At 40.8% G+C, this 21,698-nt stretch overlaps 1 protein-coding gene and 1 pseudogene across 2 annotated transcripts in view; both read left to right on the top strand.

The window, feature by feature from the left end:
- The window catches only part of LOC134756834 (histone-lysine N-methyltransferase 2C-like), a 26,000-nt pseudogene extending 4,315 nt beyond the window's left edge, over nucleotides 1-21,685 (top strand).
- Nucleotides 21,554-21,698, top strand: part of LOC101136771 (ATP-binding cassette sub-family D member 1-like) — a 72,237-nt gene continuing 72,092 nt past the window's right edge. For both annotated transcript variants that reach the window (XM_063695500.1, XM_063695499.1), the window contains exon 1: nucleotides 21,554-21,698. The gene's annotated coding sequence lies outside the window, so the exon portion shown is untranslated.

The following is a 21,698-nucleotide window of genomic DNA, read 5'->3' as shown; positions in this document are numbered from 1 at the left end:
AGGGTCTTGCTCTGTTGCCCAGGTTAGAGTGCAGTGGCATGATCTTGGCTTACTACAACCTCTGCCTACTGGGTTCATGCGACCCTCCTACCTCAGCCTCCTGAGTAGCTGGGACCATGGATGCGGGCCACCACGCCTGGCTAATTTTTGTATTTTTTTGTAGAGATGGGGTTTTGCCATTTTGCCAAGACTGATCTTGAACTCCTGGGCTCAAGCCATCTGCTCTGCTCAGCCTGCTGAATTCTTGAGATAGCAAAATATTTTAATAGTAACCTAAAATCCAATATGAATTAAAGACGATTACTGTAGGTTTCCTCATTTTTGGGGTGGTTATTTATTTTCAACTGATTCAGAATTGAAGCGATAATTATTTCTGTTCCATTACATTTTATTTCATAGTTTTTTTTTTTTTTTAAGGGGCAGTGTCTTGTTACATTGCCCAGGCTGGTTTCCAACTCCTGGGCTCAAGTGATCCTCCTGCCTCAGCCTCTCAAGTAGCAGGTACTATAGGCATGTGCCACTGCAGCCGGCTTTGAGACAATAGAATTTATTGAATACCTACTGTATGTCAGATGTTGGAAATCATATCAGTGTACAAAACAGGTAGAATTCTCTGCATAGAGTTTATATTTTAATGTTAGGTAACTCAACTCTTAAAAAAAATCAGTTAATTATAATGTGTTTGGCAAGTCCCATGGTAAAAATTAAGTTTGATAAAGAGGAATTGCCTGGCCAGGCACAGTGGCTTATGCCTGTAATCTCAGCACTTTGGGAGGCCAAGGTAGGTAGATCACTTGAGGTCAGGAGTTCGAGACCAGACTGGCCAACATGGTGAAACCCGTTCTCTGCTAAAAATACAAAAATTAGCCAGGCTCAGTGGCATGCACTTGTAATCACAGCTACTTGGGAGGCCAAGGCAGGAGAATTGCTTGAACCTGGGAGGCGGAGGTTACAGTGAGCCGAGATTGCACCACTGCACTCCAGCGTGGGTAACAGAGCAAGACTCCGTCTCCAAAAAAAAAAAAAAAAAAAAAAAAAAAAACAGGAATTGGAAGTACAGACAGGTGTTTAGGGTCCATATGAACAGAAAGCAGTATTTGAGCACAGATTTTAAAGAGGTGAGTGAGTGAGCCACTTGATTACCTGAGAGAAGAGCATCCCAGACAGTGAGGAAGCCAGTGTAAAGTCTCTGGGTGAGAGTGTGCTGAGCATGTTTGAAGAGTGTTGTGGAGACCAACAGAGTGAGCAGAGGGGACAGTCAGAAGGTGAGAAGATTAGAGATGTGAGGACAAGAAGGACGGCTCAGTATATCTCACACAACCATAAGGTGATGTGTCAGTAGTTTGTGCTTAATAGCAATGGAATAGGAGGCCACTGAATGTTCCTGAAAAGAACACCATGATCTTATTTATATTTTAAGAGGAACACTCTCCTATGATATAAGTAGATGATTAGGTGCAAGAGTTATGACAGGTAGATCAGTGAGAAACAATGGTCCAGGTGAGAGGTAATTGTGGCTTTGAAAAGGTATGTCTTTTGTGGCCGGGCTCGGTGGCTCATGCCTGTAATCCCAGCACTTTGGGAGGCCAAGACAGGTGGATCACCTGAGGTCAGGAGATCAAGACCATCCTGGCCAACATGGTGAAACCTTGTCTTTACTAAAAATACAAAAATTAGCTGGGCGTGGTGGCAGACACCTGTAATCCCAGCTATTTGGGAGGCAGAGGCAGAGGATTGCTTGAACCCAGGAGGCAGAAGTTGCAGTGAGCCAAGATCGAGCCACTGCACTCCAGCCTGGTGACAGAGTGAGACTCCATCTCAAAAAATAAATAAATACATGAAAAGATATGTCTTTTGTATGTTCTTGATAATTTTTGTTTTTTAGTGTGTTTTGGGTCTATGTTGCTGGGAGAAACACTTTCTGATGCTTGTATGTAACTGATTTTCAGATACAGTTGAACAGGTAATTTGATTTGGGGGCTTGGAGTTTGCAAAGAAGTAGTCCATATACTTGGAGGAATTGATCAGATCAGCATTAACAAGAATTTCCATTTCTGAGGATGTTAAAAAATGTCTGAAAAAGGTTTCCATAGTCTCTTAAATTTGGGAAGTGCTCCATTTCACAAAATATGAAAGGTTTCTTGATAATAGTACACATTGTTTCCCAAATTATGTGATTATAATACCTTTTTAAAACAACACAGAAGACCTTGGAAGGTTTTCCTTGTGACTTACCACTTGTAAACACTGAGAAATGGTGATATGTTTCAATTTCATATTTTCTCATTGACTCATATCAGGGTAAAAGAAAATCAGTTGAAAAATTGCCCTTGCTTTTTTAAAATTTACGTGATAAAATAGCCCATCTGAGTTTACTGAATTTGTCCTTATTTTTATTGAATATGAAAAAAGATTGTTTAGTGTGTTGGATGTTAAATGCTACGACAATTTTAGAATTTAAGGAATTGAATATACAGTATTTTCATGACTAGTCCCTCATGTTCATTTACATGCCAGGATCTCACATCCTTTGCAGAAGGAAAGGTACATTCCTAGGGATAAAATAAATGCATGTTACTTGGACAACATTTTTGCTTTCTGTTTGCTAAATAAAAATCCTTTTTAAAAATTTAGTATTGCCACACTTTGCCATATTAAAAATGTTTTAGATTACTATATTATCCTGAAACTACATGTACACACACACCCCTAAAATAAATTTTATGGTATTTCATATGCCTGTATGGGAGAAAAAATAGGAAAAGAATACAATCATCATAAGTTCTTATTATTACGTTATGCTGAGATTTCTAATAACGCTGCCCTTTTCTGGGTATTTTTTATTAACCTACAATTTGTGATGTTTTAGACTGTTTCACTAACATGTTTTGATAACGTCTCAGTACCCTTGGGAAAGCATTATAAAGTAGTGGGCAACGATGAAACCTACTCTGGATGTTTTTAGGCAAATTTTTTAACTTCTCTGATGCTAGTGTTCTCATTTATAAAATAGGTTAACCAGGATGAGCCCATAGGATAGTTGTGCTGATGAGGTGCAAGGATGCATGCCAGGCACCCAGCACTGGCTCTTCCCAAACATGGAGTGCTCAGTAACCATGAGCTATTAGAATACAAGTGCCCAACCAGTGCTTGAGCAATTGTGTTCTCTGTCCAACAGAACTCAACAGAATCCCACGTTTGTCTTTATATGTGAATTCAGTTCCTTTTGAGTTAGTAAGAAATTATGCCTGTGTTGGGGTAATTGAACTTTCAGGAGGAGGGAATTGTCTGCCACAATTATTCTCTGAACTTAATGTTTCCATGTCTTTTTCTTCATTTTGGAAGTTGTGGAAAAATTATAATGAAAGAGTATATAAACGTTTTCCTCTGTATTATAGCGTATCTGACAGTTTCCTTTATTAAAAAGTGTGATATATTAGGGAGAGACTTGATGAATTTAAAATTAAAGTTTGAAAAGTGTTACTGACTATAAGTGATCTTCAGCTGTGCAGTTTTCAACTTGAGGTTGTCAGAATGTAATATTACACATTATATTACACACATCTACAGAATCCAAATTGTGATGTTCCTGGAGTGTTGGAACAATACCTATGACTTTTTGTTTCTATTGATTTTTAACTCTTCTAATAACCACTTCTTTAAGAAAAGTCATACATCATCACTTTGGTGTATCAGAAACAAATTCCTTATGCAATAAAAGCATACTTCATTCTCATTCACCTACTGGGATCTAGAAACCCTGTTAATGCAAGAAAAAAATCCCAAACCTCAATAAAATAACACTCTGTTTGTCTCAAGAGTGGAAACACAACACATTTCCTCTCAACTGGTGGTCCCAGATCGACCATCACAGTGTATGGATGTGTTTGGAGGTGTGGGAATAGGACTGCACTGAGGCTCTAGAAGGCCAGCAGGTGGGGCAGACTGAATGGAGGGAGGGGAGTGGCATTCAGTAACTACTGGAGCGTGGGAAGAGTGAGGTAGACTGTCCATCTGGTGAAGGTGGCTGCTTCCTTGAGGTTTGTTACTTTCTGTAATGTTAATTCCCTCAACTTTTAAAATTTGATTTTTAGACAAGTTATACATTCAAATGATTTAAAATTGGAAAATAATAAAAAGGTAAACAGTGAAGTCTCTCCCTTTCCCATGCCTTCATGCCCCCAGTTTACATCTCCAGAAACCTCAGAGGTTTCTCGTGTAACCTTCCAGATGTGTTTTATGCATGTACAAGGAAATGTGTGTGTATATATATATATATATATATTTTTGTGTGTGTGTGTATATATATATTTTATTCCTTTTGTCTTACTACTTTTTACTGTCCTTCATTTTTTTATGGCTGCAAATATTCCTTTGTATGGAAATATAAGCAATTTAATTTACATGTTCTTTCCCCTGTTGATAGACCTTTGGGTGTCTTTCAATCTTTTTTTTTTTTTTTTTTTGAGACAGAGTCTTGCTCTGTCACCCAGGCTGGAGTGCAGTGGCACGATCTTCGCTCACTGCAAGCTCCACCTCCTGGGTTCACGCCATTCTCCTGCCTCAGCCTCCTGAGTAGCTGGGACTACAGGCGCCCGCCACCATGCCCGCCTAATTTTTTTGTATTTTTAGTACAGACGGGGTTTCACCATGTTAGTCAGGATGGTCTCGATCTCCTGACCTCATGATCTGCCTGCTTCGGCCTCCCAAAGTGCTGGGATTACAGGCATGAGCCACCGTGCCCGGCTTTCTTTCAATCTTTTACTGTGAATAGTACAATGAATCACCTGGTATATTTATAATGTTGTATGTAAGTGGGCCTGCAAAGGTGAATTCCTTGCTAAATCCAAAGACATAATGCATATGAAACTGGTTTTGGAAGGTAGGATACAGTTTTTTGTTTTTTTTTCATTTTTTTATTATACATATCTGAGGCATACAACATGCTTTGTATACATAGTGAAATGATTACTATGGTCAAACAAATGTCTGTATCCTTCACCTTCCATAGTTTCTGTGTGTGTACACCTAAAATCTCTTTCAGCAAATTTTCTGTACACAATATTATTAACTATGGTTCTCATGCTGTGTATTAATTTGATCTCTAGAATTATTCATCTTACCTAACTGCAGATTTGTACCCTCCGACCTACTTCTGCCCATCCCACCCATCCCCTACCTCCAGACCCTTGAAAACCACCATTCTACTCTCTATACGTTCAGCTTCTCACCCCGCTGCCTCCCATTCTGCTTCTTCAGTGAGATCATACAGTATTTTTCTGTGTCTGGCTTACTTTATTTAGTATACTTTCCTCCCGGTTCATCCATGTTGTCACAAATGGCAGTATCTCCTTTCTTAAAGCTAACTATTCCATTGTATAAAGTCCTCATTGTCATCAGTAAGTTCTTAGAAACTGTGGTTAAGAGGGGAAAAAAAGTATGACAAAACTGATTTTTTTTTTCATTTTGCATTATGCCAAAATTAGATTGAAGGAAACAGTGTTACTTGAGGAGCTGCTGTATGTTCATTTAGCTTAACGTCTCAGTTCCCAAGAACCTATTGATGACATTAAGGGAGGACTTAATATATGTATATACAAACGTCACAATTTCTTTATCCATTCATCTGTCCTTGAATGGGTAAGTAAATTGTCCATCAGGACACTTAGTTTGTTTCCATATCTTGGCTATTGGAAGTAATGCCGCCATAAACGTGGGAGTGCAGATGTCTCTCTCAGATGCTGATTTTATTACCTTTGAATATATGCCCAACAGAGGCATTGTTGGATCTTATGGTAGTTGTATTTTTTTGAAGGAAACTCTATACTGTTTTCAATAATGGCTATACTAATTTACATTCCTATCAACCATGTACAAAGGTTTCGTTTTCTACACATCCTCACCAACACTTATGTCTTTGCCTTTTTGATAATAGTCATTCTAAGAGACATGAGATGATATCTATTGTGGTTTTAATTTTCATTTTCCTCATGATTATGATGTTGAGCATCTTTTCATATACCATTTGACCATTAGTGTGAGTTTGGAAAAATGGCTATTCAGGTCCTTGCCTATTTTAAAATCCAGTTATTTGGGTTTTTTTTTTTTTTTTTGCTACTGAGTTGTGTGAGTTCCTTATATGTTTTGGATTTTAACCCCTTATCAGATGTGTGGTTTGCCAATATTTTCCCCTAATCCCTGTGCTACCTTTTTACCCCTGTTTTGTTTTTTTTTTTTTTTTACTGCTATGCAGAAGCTTATTTGCTTGATGTAGTCCCACTTGCTTATTTTTGCTTTTGCTACCTGAGCTTTTGATGGGATATCCAAAAAATCATTGTCAAGGAGGATATTAAGAAATTTTTCTCCTAAATTTCCTTCAAGGAGGTTTATGGTTTCAGGTGTTAGGTATTTAATCTATTTTGAGTTGCTTTTTATGTATGATGTGTAAGATAGGCATCAGGTCCAGTTTCATTCTTTTGCATATAGATATCTAGTTTTCTTACCACTACTTATTGAAGACACCATCTTTTCCCTATTGTATCTTGTTGGACTTGTCAAAAATTAGCTCATAATATATGCTTGGGTTTATTTTTGGGCTCTGTATTCAGTTCCATTGTTCCATGTGTCTGTTTTTGTGCCAGTACCATACTGTTTTGATAACTATCACTTTGTAATATAAGTTGAAATCAGGTAGTGTGATACCTCCTACTTTGTTTTTCTTTCTCAAGATTCTTTTGGCCATTCAGCGTCTTTTATGATTTAATACAAATTTTAGAATTGTGTTTTCTATTTTTGTGAAAAATGCCTTTGGAAATTTGATAGGGATTGCATTGAATCTGTAGATCACTTTGGATAGTATGGACATTTTAACAATATTCTTCCAATCCACAAACTTGGGGATATCGTTATATTTATTTGTGTCTTTAGTTTTTTTCTGTTTTTTGAGACAGAGTCACACTCTGTTGCCCAGGCAGAAGTGCAGTGGTGTGATCTCAGCTCACTGCAACCTCTGCCTCCTCCTGGGTTCAAGCAATTCTGCTGCCTCAGCCCCCCAAGTAGCTGGGATTACAGGTGCCTGCCACCACGCCCGCCTGGCCAATTTTTGTATTTTTAGTAGAGACAGGGTTTCGCCATGTTGGCCAGGCTGGTCTTGAACTCCTGACTTCAGGTGATCTACCCGCCTCGGCCTCCCAAAGTGCTGGGATTACAGGCGTGAGCCACCATGCCCGGCTGTGTGTCTTCAGTTTACTTTGTCTGTATTTTATAGTGTTTAGTATATAAAGCTTTCACTTCCTTCATTAAATTTGTTCCTCAGTGTTTTATTTTTTTGACGTTATTTTAAGTGGAAATGTTTTCTTGATTTTTTTCAGATCATTATTTGTATAAAGAAATACATCTGATTTTTGTATATTGATTTTGTATCCTGCTACTTGACCAAATTCATTTATTCTAGTAACTGTGGAATTTTTAGGGGTTTCTACATACAAGATCATGTCATCTGCACACAGGGATAATTTTACCCCCTTTTTTCTGCTGATGCCTTTTATTTCCTTTTCTTATGTGATTGCTCTGGCTAGGACTATGTTGAATATAAGTGTTAAGAGTAGGCATCCTTGCCTTGTAGCAGATATTGAAGAAAAGCTTTCAGTCTTTCCCTGTTGTAGGTTTGTTTTTGAATAGGCAATACCTGTGCATGATACAAGAAATACAAAGGTCTTAAAAAGAGTGAACAATGTTAAGTTAGCCTACCTTTTGGCCATCCCTTCCTTGGAAAGAACCAGTGTTTTCTTATAACTTTCCAGAGATTAGTCATCTAGATACAAGTATGTATATATGGGAGAATTTCTCATATTTGGGTGATAACGGTCTTTTTCTCTTTTCTTTTCTTTTCTTTTCTTTCTGTATTTCTTTCTGTCCTCGTCTCGTCTCTTCTCTTTTCTTCGTTTCTTTTGACGGAGTCTTGCTTTGTCGCCCAGGCTGGAGTGTAGTGGTGCAATCTCGGCTCACTGCAAGCTCTGCCTCCCAAGTTCATGCCATTCTCTTGCCTCAGCCTCTGGAGTAGCTGGGACTACAGGCACCCGCCACCACGCCCGGCTAATTTTTTGTATTTTTAGTAGAGATGGGTTTTCACCGTGTTAGCCAGGATGGTCTCTATCTCCTGACCTCGTGATCCACCCACCTCAGCCTCCCAAAGTGCTGGGATTACAGACATGAGCCTCCGTGCCTGGCCGATAACGGTCTTTTTCTTTATTTCAGCCTGTGGGAATCAGAAGGCCCTTGTGAAGATGTTGGTTAGAAGAGACTTTAGCTACAGTGATACCACTTGTGTTAGGGCACTGTATGTGCTACTTTATGCCATTTGTCTCAACATGTATGCTTACTGGTGTCACTATGAACCTCATCAATAAAAGTGTTCTTTTGGTTTTTACTGTCCTTGTGTGCATTGTTTCAGGTGAAAGGTGGTCTTTGTACTAGATCCAGTGCTATCCTTGGCCACAAACCATTACATATGATTAATTTGGGGATTTCCTCTTTATTATCCTGGAGATCATCTTCTGTTTTCTCTTGTGTTACATGTGTTTTCTGCAATTTCATGAATTTCCCTTTATTTCTTCCCTCAATTTGGGTGGAACGTATCTTCCGTAGCTCCCTGACAGAGAATGTGTGGAAGGTAAGTTCTGAGCATTATATACTTCTGAAAATGTCTTTATTTTACCTTCCTACCTGACTCATCTTTTCCAGGTTGGAAATACATTTTCATTTATCATTTTTAGTCAATTGATCCACCGTCTTTTAGTTTCTAGTATATGAAGAACTCGGTTTTTTCTATGTGACCTGTGTTTTCTTGGAAGCTCTTAAGATTTTAGGAAATTCTTTGTCCTCAGTGTTCTAAAATTTCATGAGGATAACGTCTGTTTTTGTCTATTTTTGACATTTAAAATCTGTTTTTTTAGGCACTGAGTGGTCTCTTTCAGTCTGCTGTCTTATATCCTTCAGTGGTAGGAAATGTTCTTGAACTATATGATTGATAACAATTCCCTCTCTTTTTCCAGAATTCTGCTTTTCAGATGTGAAACATACTCAGTTTTTCTCTGCTTCTTTCCAATTCATGTCCTTATTTTATCTTCCTCTACTGAGTTTTGTTTTTATTTCAGTTATTTCAAGAGCTTTCTTTCCTCCCTTTGAATGTTTCTTTTGTAGCATCCTATTCTTGCCTCAAGGGTATCTTATATTATCCCTCAGAGGATTTTAATCTTTTTGAAGATTTTCTTAACTTCCTACTTAGTCTGTTAATTCCAAATTGTCTTTTATGTTCTCAGGTCTCTGTCTTTTATGTTACAGATCAAGGGTGTTGCAGATCTTCTGGCTTCCATGGCCCACATTGGAAGAAGCATTGTCTTGGGCCACACGTAAAATACACTAATGATAGCTGATGAGCTTTTTTCTAAAAAAAAAAAACCTCATAAAAAGTCTCATAATGTTTTATGAAAGTTTATGAATTTGTGTTGGGCTGCATTTAAAGCATCTTGGCTGCAGGTTGGACAAGCTTGTTATAGACCATTGTCAGATAATCTTTATGGTACATGCATGATTAAAAGTGAAGAACTAAAGATGGAGACTGGATAGATAGTATTTTTATTTTTAAAAAAGGAATTAAGTAGTTGATTAGAAAGCTTTGAGTATGTGGTGGTGCTTGTCGATTTGTAAGTTTAGTGGGGTGATTTGTGCTGACCATGTGGTGAACCCTCTGGTTTCAGTATCTTTAGATGTTCTTCTTGAACTGATCAGGTTCCCCACAACAGTCTTTTCAAACCTCATACTTGGAGGCTAGAGATCTGGCTGCTAGCTTTCTGAGAATTCAGTGGGGAAATGTGGGGTCCGGCAGCGGGAGCAGAATGGGGTTGTCCACACTTAGTATGCCCATATTTTCTTGGTCCTATTTTCGATCTTCATCCCATTGTTCCATTTAAGGTCACCCAGGAATCCTGCATCCCACAAATGAGAGTAGCAGCTTCTCAGTGTGTAAACCTAGGAAGCAGGTGTAGGGAGTATAACTTCTGCAGATAATTAAATCTCTTGTTGCTTCAGTTTTCTCCCACTTATTTCCAAAGGTGGCCAGTTTTCCTAGTTTCTCAGCCTTCTGAGGATTGTTATAAACTGGATTCTTTTTTTCAGTTCTTTCTGCTCTCAACTGAGAATTTGCCTTTGTTAAGTTGTTTTTCTCCTTTCCTATTGTCTTTTTTTTTTTTTTTTAAGGAGATTGGGTCTTTCTCTGTTGTCCAGGCTGGAATGCAGTAGTGTGATCATAACTCACTGTAGCCTCAACCTTCTGGGCTCAAGCAATTCTCTTCTCCCACCTCAGCCTCCCAAATAGCTGGGATTACAGGCATGCCACCATGCCACAGCTTGATTTTATCTTTTAAAAATAGATTATTTCAGTGTGTTTTTAGTAGGGTTTCAGGAGAATGTAATTTTAATGTATGAATTTAGTCTGCCACCTTAACCCAAAATTCCCTGTCATTAACTTTTAGGTGGGTTTATTTGAAGGTAAACAATTGGTATTATCATCTTTGGTGTTTGTTTTTTTCAGTAATTTTCTTTTTTCTTTTCTTTTCTTTTCTTTCTTTCTTTCTTTTTTTTTTTTTTTTTTTTGAGACAGAGTCTCGCTGTCACCCAGGCTGGAGTGCAATGGTGCCAACTCGGCTCACTGTAAGCTCTGCCTCCCGGGTTCATGCCATGCTCCTGCCTCAGCCTCCCACGTGGCTGGGACTACAGGCACCAGCCACCTCACCTGGCTAATTTTTTGTATTTTTAGTAGAGACGGGGTTTCACCGCGTTAGCCAGGATGGTCTCGATCTGACCTCGTGATCCACCCACCTTGGCCTCCCAAAGTGCTGGGATTACAGGCATGAGCCACCGCGCCCGGCTTTTTCTTTTTTTTTTTTGAGAGATGAAATTTCACTCTTGTTGCTCAGGCTGGAGTGCAATGGCACGATCTCAGTTCACTGAAACCTCCGCCTCCCGGGTTCAAGCAATTCTCCTGCCTCAGCCTCCTGAATAGCTGGGATTTTAGGCGTGTACCACCACGCCCAGATAATTTTGTATTTTTAGTAGAGACTCACTATGTTGGTCAAGCTGGTACGGAACTTCTGACCTCAAGTGATCCACCTGCTTTGACCTCCCAAAGTGCTGGGATTATGGGCATGAGCCACCGTGCCTGGTCTATAAACTTTTCTTTTCATGGTTTAGTCATAAGTCCATAGCCATTATCAGATTGTTATGGAATTGGCCTCAAATATAGACCAAATATAATAAAAAAGAAAAGACAAATACCCTGTTCATGCCATTACAGAAATACGTTATCTCTAATACTGAGAATATTGAAGGAGTTAACAACTTGATTTTAAAATGTATTTGATAAACATGTCTTTTTCCTGTAATACAATGTAAAGCATATATAACTTGGAAAAGTTTGATTACCACAGTGTTAAAATAGCATTCTCTAAAATAGCATTCTCTAAGCATTCCATTTACCTCATTCAGTGAAGTATTTATTGAACATGTATTAGGTATCCTACTAACAATACATCTGTTACTAAGAAAATCTGTGTACCTGTTCTCATGGAGAATATAATCTAGCAGGGACACAGATTTTAAAGAACCAATAAAAATGAAGCATGACGTTCATACATACGAGCATAAAACTGTTTGACATAATTTTATCTAAATATCAGGAATTCTTTAATATAGTGAAGTTTAGAATAAATCCTGAAAGATAAGTTAGGTAGAAGGCAGAAATTGGGGAAGATAGTGGAAGAAAGAGCTTGATACATTCAAATAACTGAGTGTAGTTCACTGGTGGGAGTGAGATGAAGCTGGAAAGTTTACAAGAGACTGTTGTAATGGGCCTTGCAATTTGAAGTTTATTTTGAGGGCATTGGGAAGACATGAAAGGATTTTAAGCAGAAAATTGATACATATTTATAGAAAGATCATTTATGCAGTAATTTAAAGAATTGATTGGAGAGAGGTAAGCTTTGAGGTGGGGAACTAGATAGGAGCATATTGTATTAATAGTGAGTCATCTGAGGTTGGACTAAGATGGTAGTAGAGAGTGATAAAATGCATTTCAGAGGTATTGAGGAGTCTTGGTTGTAGGAGGAAAGAGATTAGGAATGATTAAGGTGGTCTTCCAGGCCTGTGTCTTCTCCAGGTTACATTTCCATGCCTTTTAATGATGACAGGTAACGTGGGAAAAAGGAGAAAGTTTATTTTAAATTAATAGTTCATTTTGGATATACAGTTTTCAGTAACTAGGTAATATTCAATTATAGCTGTGGTTGAAGCTCAGAAGAGAGTTCTAGTCTAGAGACCTGGACCTGAAGACATAATTAAAAGCAAGTGAATTTGTCAAGTGCAAATGGATTGCACTCAACAGAACTCTGAGTTCTGTGTTCCCCTTCTCTGATTATGTTTTATTTCATGGGAACACTGCACTAAGCAGCACAATTTCTACAACCATTTGGGGCTGCTTCTATCTCCTTTCATACTTTCCCTACCAACAGGGATGTACAATTAAAATGGCTCAGCAACAACCCTACTTTTTATTCCCCATTATGTAGGGATTATATATTTGATAGGTTTTTCCAGTTTTGTGTATATATTTACTTTTTTCCAGAAGGAGAACTTATGGATTGTGATGGAAAATCAGAATCTAGTCCTGAGCGGGAAGCTGTGGATGATGAAACTAAGGGAGTGGAAGGAACAGATGGTGTCAAAAAGAGAAAAAAGGAAACCATACAGACCAGGTATAGTGCCTGAGGTAGACATTTCAATATCATCAACACTTGGTTAATTAAAGAAAAATACAATACTGAAGACTTCAATTAAAATTAAATATTCAGGATAAAGAACTGTCTAAACAAAAATATGTGCACATAAATTAAAGAACTAAACTATTTGAATACGACTTTTTAGCTCCAGAGTTCTTTATTTTGAATATGTGAATACTTCACAATGAACCATTATTGAATGCCTTATCCCAAATGTTAACCATTTTATTAAATGCTTTACTAGATTGGCTTTTGTTCATACTTGGAGTTTGAAGGCCATTTATATAGTTCCTCTGGATGTGTACTTCTGTAACGCTTTTAATTTTCAGTATTCACTTTCTAATATCTTTTTTTGAAAAAACTTATTTCAGTGTTTATGCAGGAGTGCCAGTAAGTATACAGTGTGAAGGGGAACAAGACAGAGTTATTACGGCTCCTAGAATTTATAGTCCAGTTAAAAACCATGACTGATTAAACACTCATTTCTTATGTGCCTCAGGAGTGGAGAGAAAAGCGGTCTTGCTTGTCAGTTTTATTTGCCTTATTGGAAAAAATTATTAAAATTGTCACAATACAGAAGTTGTAGGCTTTTATGTATTTATTTAAGAAAAATTTTTTCCCGCTTTTCACACGTGTTGAGTAGGCTTTCCTTAGCCAGTTTATTAATGTCTGTTTACCAATGAGGTTTTAAATTGGATTCGTACAATCTTTATGCTTCTTATTGCTTATTATTTTATTGGTAAGAGTGATCTAAATCCCTTTTGATATGTAAGGAAGAACTTTCTTACTTCGTTCGTATTCCATGAGACCTTAAAAGATAACCTGTCTTTTAAATAGGTCATATCTATAATAAGGACCTAAGATGAGTTGCTTCTAAATCGTTTTATGAAAATGATTTCATTTCTTCCTGATCATGAGGCTTATAAGTGTACTTTTTTAGACATTGCAGATTTCTTCCAGGAACTTGTATTTACTGTTTTCTTTTCCTCTGCCTCACATGGAAGTCAACCCTCTAATTGAGGGACCCATTAGGTCACAGAGTATATTGCTAGACAGCGATATCATTTCACAAAAGCTTATAGTGTTGACTGTGTACCAGACCTCTATTCTAAGCACTTCACTTATGTTATTTGTCCTTTTAACATATGTATGAGAAGCTGCTTTGCCTTACCCCCATTTTTAACCAGTGAAAGAATTGAGGCATTGAGAAGTATTTAGTGAGTAAGCAGAATTACGTAGTCTGACTCCAGATTCCATGCTCTTAACCACAGGGCTCTATGTGTCCCATGTATAAATGCCGTCATACGTTGGAGTACCAGACACCATCCCCCTGAAATCATATCAGTCAAAGAATATTTGTGTCATCTAGGTAGTTTGTGTCTTCTGTCCTCCAGCTAATGTACCAGTTAGCCGGTTAATATACAGACACAGTCATCCATCACTTAAGTTCAGAGAAATACATTATTAGGCATTTTCATCCTTGTGTGAACATCATAGAGTGCACTTCCACAAACCTAGATGGTATAGCTTACTACACACTTAGGCTGTATGGTACGCTAAATTCATTTTAAAAAATAAAGTAATTGTGCTACGGTGTTGCACAACTATGGTGATGTCTGTATGTGGTGGGAATTTTTCAGCTCCATTATAATCTAATGGGACCACTGCCTTAACATGCAGCCCTTTGTTTACCAACATCATTATGCAGTGCATGACTGTTATGTGATGTATGAGACACTAATATTTGTCAAATAGATAAGCCAGCGTAATTTAGTGTTTGATATTTACACTGATACTGTTTAGAAGAGGAAGTGCACACAGGTCTTTTTGTATTATGTTTGATAAGTGATAACAGTGGCTTTGCCTTTTTTTTTTTTGGTTGTTTTTAACTTCTATTTTACCTAAAACTCAGGTTATTTATTTAGACTAGCACAGATTTAATTTTGGAAAATGACTTACTATTCAAGATAAAGCATTTTTATCCTGTGTACTGTGGAAACGTAGGGAGAAATTATTTATCAGTTTACCCAATTTCTTTTTTGGATAGGTATTGGTGGATTTATGGTGCGGCAAAGAAGTCGAACTGGGCAAGGGAAAACCAAAAGATCTGTGATCAGAAAAGATTCCTCAGGCTCTGTTTCTGAGCAGTTACCTTGCAGAGATGATGGTATAGTACTGACTTAAAAAAAATTTTTTTTTTTATGTAACCCCTTGATCCTGATATTTCTATTGGAAAGAACTATCCTAAATAATGTTACAGTCAATAAGAACCTTATTGCCTCTTATTCTTACTCAATAAGAGTCTTATTGCCTTTTATTGATGAAAGGATTTGAGTGCATATAGAGTTCATATCTGTAATACAGCAATCAGGTTTTATAAGGAAATGGTTTAAATCCAATAGACTTTATTCTTTTGAGATTTTTTGACAAGCTCTTTTTTCCTGTATCAAGTTATTAAATATATTTTCTATATTTAAATATAAATGGTTTAGGGACTTAATAACTTAGTTACATAAGGTACTTTCTGGTCATCTCCAAAGCCTTTCTTTGACTGCCTTAGATACTTATCACATAATTTGAAATTCTCAAGTGACAGTGCACCTCAATTTTTATCTATGTATGTATGTATGTATGTATGTATCTATCTATCTATCTATCTATCTATCTATCTATCTATCTATCTATCTATCTGTCTATCTTAGGGTCTCACTATGTCACCCAGGTTGGCATGCAGTGGCACAATCATGGGTCACTGCAGCCTTGCACTCCTGAGCTCAGGCAATTCTCCTGTCCTCAGCCTCTGATGTAGCTGGAGACCACAGGCACACAACCACCATGCCTAGCTAATTTTTAGGCTTTTTGCAAAGACAGGGTCTCACTTTGTTGCCCAGGCTGGCCTAGAACTCCTGTGCTCAAGCGATCCTCCTGCCTCAGCCTCCCAAAGTGCTGGGATTACAAACGGGAGCCACTGCGCCGGCCGTTAGGGAGTTCTGTTATCCCCATCTGTAAAATGGGGAAAATGGAGTCAAAGAGAGTTCAAAGGAAGCCCCAAGGTGGCACAGCTGGGGAATCGAGTTTTGATTTGAACCCAGAGAGCCATTTTCAAGAGCTCAGCCCTGACCTGCTGTGGGGGTCACCACTCCTAGGTGCCACTTTGTATTCTGGGAGACTTGGATTCCAACTCTGCCGGGGGATCTCAAAATGGAGGATGGCGTGCTTGCCTCAGAGTCAATGCCCAATCAGTGATTGTTATTATTCTGTTTTCCTAAGGCCAAGGTCAACCACTTAAGACAGAAAAGAATGGTATGAGTCAGCATGGCTTTTGGCATTGGATCTGGGCTAGAATCCCACTTTCTTCTAGTTGTAGATCTTCAAGTAAGAGAATTAAGTCAGAAAGTTAACATCAGGCCCCAGTTTCCTCATCTGCAAATGGATTTAAGCATGAAGGTTATCAGGAGAACTAAGTAACACCATAATATAAATCAGCTTTGGAGCTGAGAGTGGTACATAGTGGGGGTGCAGTAAATCATTTTGTTTTTCCCCTTTTATTATTATTATTTTGAGGCAGAGTCTCTGTTGCCCAGGCTGGAGTGCAGTGGCTCCATCTCTGCTTACTGCAACTTCTGCCTCCGGGGTTCAAGCGATTCTCCTGCCTCAGTCTCCCAAGTAGCTGGGATTACAGACACGTACCACCATGCCCGGCTAATTTTTGTACTTTTAGTAGAGACAGGGTTTCACCATGTTGGCCAGGCTAGTCTGGAATTCCTGACCTCATGTGATCCTCCTGCCTCTGCCTCCCAAAGTGCTGGCTTCCCACCGAGCCTGGCCTGTTTTTCCCCTTCTTATCCCTCCTCTTCTCCTCCCTGTTCTTCTTATTTTATTTATTTTATTTTTTGAGACTGTTGGCCAGGCTGGAGTGCAGTGGCATGAACACTGCTCACTGCAGCCTCGACTCCTTGGGCTCAAATTATCTTCCCATCTCAGCCTCCTGAGTAGCTGGGATTAAAGGCGCGTGCCACCAAGCCCGCCAAATTTTTATTTCATTTCATTTCATTTCATTTCATTTCATTTCATTTCATTTAAGACAGTTTCACTCTTTTTGCCCAGGCTGGAGTGCAATGGCACGATCTTGGCTCACTGTAACCTCCGCCTCCTGGGTTCAAGTGATCTCCTGCCTCAGACTCTTGAGTAGCTGGGATTACAGGTGCCTGCCACCACTCCTGGCTAATTTTGTAATAATTTTTGTATTTTGTAGAGACAGGGTTTCGCCATGTTGTCCAGGCTGGTCTCGAACTCTTGGACTCAAGCAATCTGCCGGCCTTGGCCTCCCAAGGTGCTTGGATTACAAGCATGAGCCAGCCACTGTGCTCAGCCCTCTTCTTACTATTATTATTATTACTGTTATGGTTGTAGAAGTAACCTGAAATAGAGATACATTTAAATATCTGAGTGATTTCAGCAAAGGAGAGAGACCCTGTGTTACTATTTTAGGAGTGCTCTTGATTGTGTGAACCCGTTGAATACACCACTTAGTAACCGAGCCCGGCCATTTTGCTCAGATTATTCAGAGCTCTCAGGACCATTCAGAATGAAATTCAAAATCTTTACCATGGCCAGAAAGATCCGTGCAATCAAGATGCACCATCCCTATCCTAATTTCCTGGCTTGTCTCCACGCCAGCCACAATGCCATGCTGGCCTCCTTGCTGTTCTTTGAAACACTGGGTGCACTTTGCTTCAAGGACTTCGCTTACGTGTCCCTGAACCTCGAATGCTCTTCCCCTAGAACTCCTTGTGGCTGCCACTGTCACCCCCTTCAGATCTTTATTTAGATGTGTCTATGATGAAGCCTTTCAGGGCCAATCTATTTAACATTTCCCTCACCACCCCTCCAATCTGTAGCCCCTTTGCCCCTTGTATTTCTCTCCACAGTACTTATTATAATATCTAACACACTATAATATCAAATGTTAACTCCATGAGGATAGGCATTTTGATCTATTTGGTTCCCTGCGGCATCTCCAGCACATAGAAAAATGCCTGGTGTACATAGTGGGTGCTTATTAGGTACATGTCACATGAAAGAGGAAAAAAACGAGTGTATTAAAGAATCCAGGAGCCGGGTGAGGTGTGTCATGCCAGTAATCCTAGCACTTTGGGAGGCTGAGGCGGGTGCATCACCTGAGTTCGAGCCCAGCCTGGCCAACATAGTGAAACCCCGTCTCTACTAAAAATACAAAAATTCAGCTGGGTGTGGTGGCAGGTGCCTGTAATCCTAGCTACTAGGGAGGCTGAGGCAGGAGAATCGCTTGAACCGGGGAGGCAGACGTCGCAGTGAGCCAAGATTGCACCATTGCACTCCAGCCTGGGCAACAAGAGTGAAACACTGTCTCAAAAAAAAAAAAAAAAAAAGAATCCAGGGAGGCCAGAAGCAGTGGCTCACACCTGTAATCAATCTCAGCACTTTGGGAGGCGGGCAGATCACTTGAGGTCAGGAGTTGGAGACCAAAATGGTGAAACCCCATCTCTACTAAAAATTCAAATATCAGCCAGGTGTGCTGGTGCACGCCTGTAATCCCAGCTACTCAGGAGGCTCAGGCAGGAGAATCACTTGAACCCTAGAGGTTGCAGTGAGCTGAGATCACGCCACTGCACTCCAGCCTGGGTGACAGAGTGAGACATTGTCTCAAACAAACAAACAAACAAACAAACAAAAACCCAAGGAGCACAGAACAGCTACATATTGGAACAGCTAAATATTGGAGCACCTACTGTGTGTTGACCGTTCCACAGCATGGAGGAAACTGGTCTTCCCTTGGAAGAGCCTCCCCACTATTCAGGTGGTAAGAGAAATAACATACCCAGGGCTAGGCATAATGCAGACAGTGTTATAAAGGAGGCATTGAACAAAGGAGAGAGTAACTGAAGGAGGTGGCATTTTGAGTGACCTTGGGGCCGATTAGGGTGGTTACAGGTTGATGTTTATATATATGGCATATACGTTGGGGGATTGGGTGGTGGGGAGGGGTGCAGGCATTCAGAATAGAGCAAAGAGAGGAGTAAGTATAGAATGGTGTATCAAATGTTTATCCAAAAGCAGGATATGGAACTAGTAAACATTTTATTCACAGTGTGTATTTTTTTTTTAGAGAGAGTCTCGCTTTGTTGCCCAGTGGCATGATCTCAGCTCACTGCAACCTCTGCCTGCTGGGTTCAAGTGATTCTCCTGCCTCAGCCTCCCAAGTAGCTGGGATTACAGGCGCACGCCACTACGCGCGGCTAATTTTTGTATTTTTAGTAGAGACGGGGTTTCGCCATGTTGGCCAGGCTGGTCTCAAACGCCTGACCTCAGGTGATCAGACCACCTCTGCCTCCCAAAGTACTGAGATTACAGGCATGAGCCACTGCACCTGGCCTGTTGTCTATATTCTATTTTTTTTTTTTCTCTGAGATGGAATCTTGCTCTGTCACCCAGGCTAGAGTGCAGTGGCACGATCTTGGCTCACTGCAACCTCTGCCTCCAGGGTTCAAGCGATTCTCCTGCCTCAGTCTCCTCAGTAGCTGGGATTACAGGCGCCTGCCACAGCGCCCAGCTGATTTTTTTGTATTTTTAGAGGACACGGGGTTTCACCATGTTGGCCAGGCTGGTCTTGAACTCCTGACCTCGTGATCCACCTGCCTCGGCTTCCCAAAGTGCTGGGATTACAGGTGTGAGCCACCGCGCCCAACCTGTTGTCTATATTCTAAAATTTGGATAATTTGGATATGGTATAGTTTATGTGGCAATTTTCTTTTGGAGAACATGTAGGTTGTTTCTAGCTTTTCGCTATTGGAAACAGTGCTGCATCCTTGTGTATGCTTTCTGCATGAGTGATATTTCTCTAGGATACATACTGTAATTATATGCTTGTCTTTTTTTGTGTGTTTTAATTTATTTAATGTCTGTGCTTCCTGTTAAAATACAAGCTCCATGAGGGGAGGAATCCAATTTGTTTTGTGCCGCACTCTTTAATTACTATCTAGACAAGTGCTTGGGAGAAAGGAGAGGTCAATAAATATATACTGAGTGAATCAGGCTGAAAGATTGGCTGGGACCATGGTGTGGTTTTGTATCCTAAGAGAGGGAGCCTGACTTATTTTGGAAAAGTAAAATATTTTTTTGGAGAATTTCACACAAAGCAGTAGCAGGATGGTTATTGGTGGAATTTAGGAAAACTTATTCTGGACTAGAAAGAAGGCAGGTACAGGAGGTGCGATTATGAGATTATTACACAGGCCAGAAGGAAACAAAGAAACATGGGTGGTGAGAATAGAAAGGAAAGGGTACATACATTTCAGAGAGATTAGAAGGATAGGATTTGTGAGATTTACTAAGTAGCTATAAGGGGTGAAGTAAAGAAAGCATAGAAGGAAAGTTGATTTCTAGCGTAGAACATTTTAATTTTACAAACATTTATTCTCTCTCCCAGCTCCATGGAAAAAGTACTCACTAATTGCTGTTGGTATATTAATTTGTATTACATTTTCTTCCCCACTTTCTCTTTTTTTTTTGAGACAAGGTCTGTGGCCCAGGCTGGAGTGCGGTGATGCCATCTGGGCTCACTGCAGCCTTGACCTCCTCGGGATCAAGAGATCCTTCCACCTCAGCCTCCTGAGTAGCTGGGACCATGGGTGCCAGCCACCATGCCCAGCTAATTTTTTTTTTTTTTTTTTGAGACGGAGTCTCACTCTGTCCCCCAAGCTGGAGTGCAGTGGCACAATCTTGGCTCACTGCAGCCTCTGCTCCCTGATTCATGCCATTCTCCTGCCTCAACCTCCCAAGTAGCTAGGACTACAGGCACCTGCCACCACGCCCGGCTAATTTTTTTTTGTATTTTTAGTAGAGACAAGGTTTCACTGTGTTAGCCAGGATGGTCTGGAACTCCTGACCTCGTGATCCGCCCGCCTCGGCCTCCAAAGTGCTGGGATTACAGGCGTGAGCCACCGTGCCCAGCCCTATGCCTAGCTAATTTTTATATTTTTCTTAGAGACAGGGTTTCGCCATATTGCCCAGGCTGGTCTTGAACTCTCGGGTTTAGGTGAGCGCCTTGGCCCCCGAAAGTGCTGGGATAATAAGCATGAGCCACTGTGCCTGGTTTCCCTTTCAAAAGAGATTTTGGGTGTTTCATGTCACTGTATCCACGCAGCGTGCGGTTTCTTGTGCGTGGCTTCTTTTCCTGAGCACGCACAGCTGCCTTCTAACCCGCGAGCAATGGCTTTAAGGTTTTTGTTTGTAATTCGGGGGTGACCCAGGGGTTCGGGCCGCGGGCCCCTCCCCTCGCCCAGGCACACCTTGCAGAGGAGGGGGCGGCGGGGACAGGACCCAGGTCTGTGCCTGCGCACACCCTCGCGGGCCAACCCCACCCCCCCGCCGGGTACCTGTCACAGCTACTGCCGCGGCGCGCGCCCGCCAGGTTAAGCCGGATGGCGGGAGGAGGGGTGCGGAGCACGGGGTGCAGGGAGGGTGGCACGGCGCGCGCGTGCGCAGGAGTCGCCGAGCAAGAACTTGTAGTGCGCGCGCTCGCCGCTCGCTCGCGTCTCGGAGGCGGAGTCTGCGGCGGCGGGCGGAGCGGGGGGCGCGCCTATGCTAGTCACGTGGGCGCTGAGGCGGGGCCGGGGCGGGGTCGGGCGGCCGTTCAAGGCAGGGGGCGGGGCCGGCGCGGCCGTTCAAGGCAGGGGGCGGGACGTCTCCGAGCGGCGGGGCCAAGGGAGGGCGCAACAGCTGCTACCTCAACACTTTCTGACCCAACGGTCACCCAGCGCCGGACTCGCTGCGCCCCGGCGGCTCTAGGGACCCCTGGCGCCTACACTTAGCTCCGCGCCCGAG

The sequence above is a fragment of the Gorilla gorilla genome, chromosome 12 (assembly GCF_029281585.2).
Source record: "Gorilla gorilla gorilla isolate KB3781 chromosome 12, NHGRI_mGorGor1-v2.1_pri, whole genome shotgun sequence".
NCBI lineage: Eukaryota > Metazoa > Chordata > Mammalia > Primates > Hominidae > Gorilla > Gorilla gorilla.
The sequence above is the reverse complement of the archived record's forward strand: the minus strand, read 5'-3'. Positions and strand labels throughout refer to the sequence as shown.